This window comes from Eurypyga helias, unplaced genomic scaffold (assembly GCF_000690775.1).
Source record: "Eurypyga helias isolate BGI_N326 unplaced genomic scaffold, ASM69077v1 scaffold21403, whole genome shotgun sequence".
Lineage (NCBI taxonomy): Eukaryota > Metazoa > Chordata > Aves > Eurypygiformes > Eurypygidae > Eurypyga > Eurypyga helias.
Genome location: NW_010242352.1, coordinates 21449 through 21900, shown reverse-complemented (window position 1 = coordinate 21900; position 452 = coordinate 21449). Strand labels below are relative to the sequence as shown.

At 40.0% G+C, this 452-nt stretch overlaps 1 protein-coding gene across 1 annotated transcript in view; it reads right to left on the bottom strand.

Annotated features, from left to right (window-relative positions):
* Positions 1-452, bottom strand: part of GNAT3 (guanine nucleotide binding protein, alpha transducing 3) — a 25044-nt gene that overhangs the window by 6412 nt on the left and 18180 nt on the right. The window lies entirely within an intron of this gene.

Here is a 452-nt window from a genome sequence, read left to right as displayed (position 1 = left end):
ATTTACTAGAGAAAGGTACACGGTATTTTAAAAATTATGTTTTGTAACCAAAATCAGAAGTTTCAATGAATCCCACTGAAAAGAGCGGATTATCTGGTTTTGTGTCTGGCATACAGAGAGATAATCTGCATGAAATGGGAATCTGAAGCAGATCTTTGAAGCCTGTTCTCATCCTAACACCAACCCTATTCCCATCTCTTCTAGAGGCACACAGATTTCTTGAAATGCCTGGACAGAGCCTATGAATCCTACTGGCTGGCCTAGGAATCTGTGTAAAGACGTTATGAATTGACAAAAGGAGAACAAGAGGTGATGTGTGGGTACCTTCCTACCTTTTCACTACTAATATTCCACTAATGAACAAAGCCAAAAGCAAGAAAATGTATATTTAAGCATCTTCAAGCCTTCGGTGTCCCAGCTGCCACCTTTCTGTTTGTTGCCTCATGTCTCTA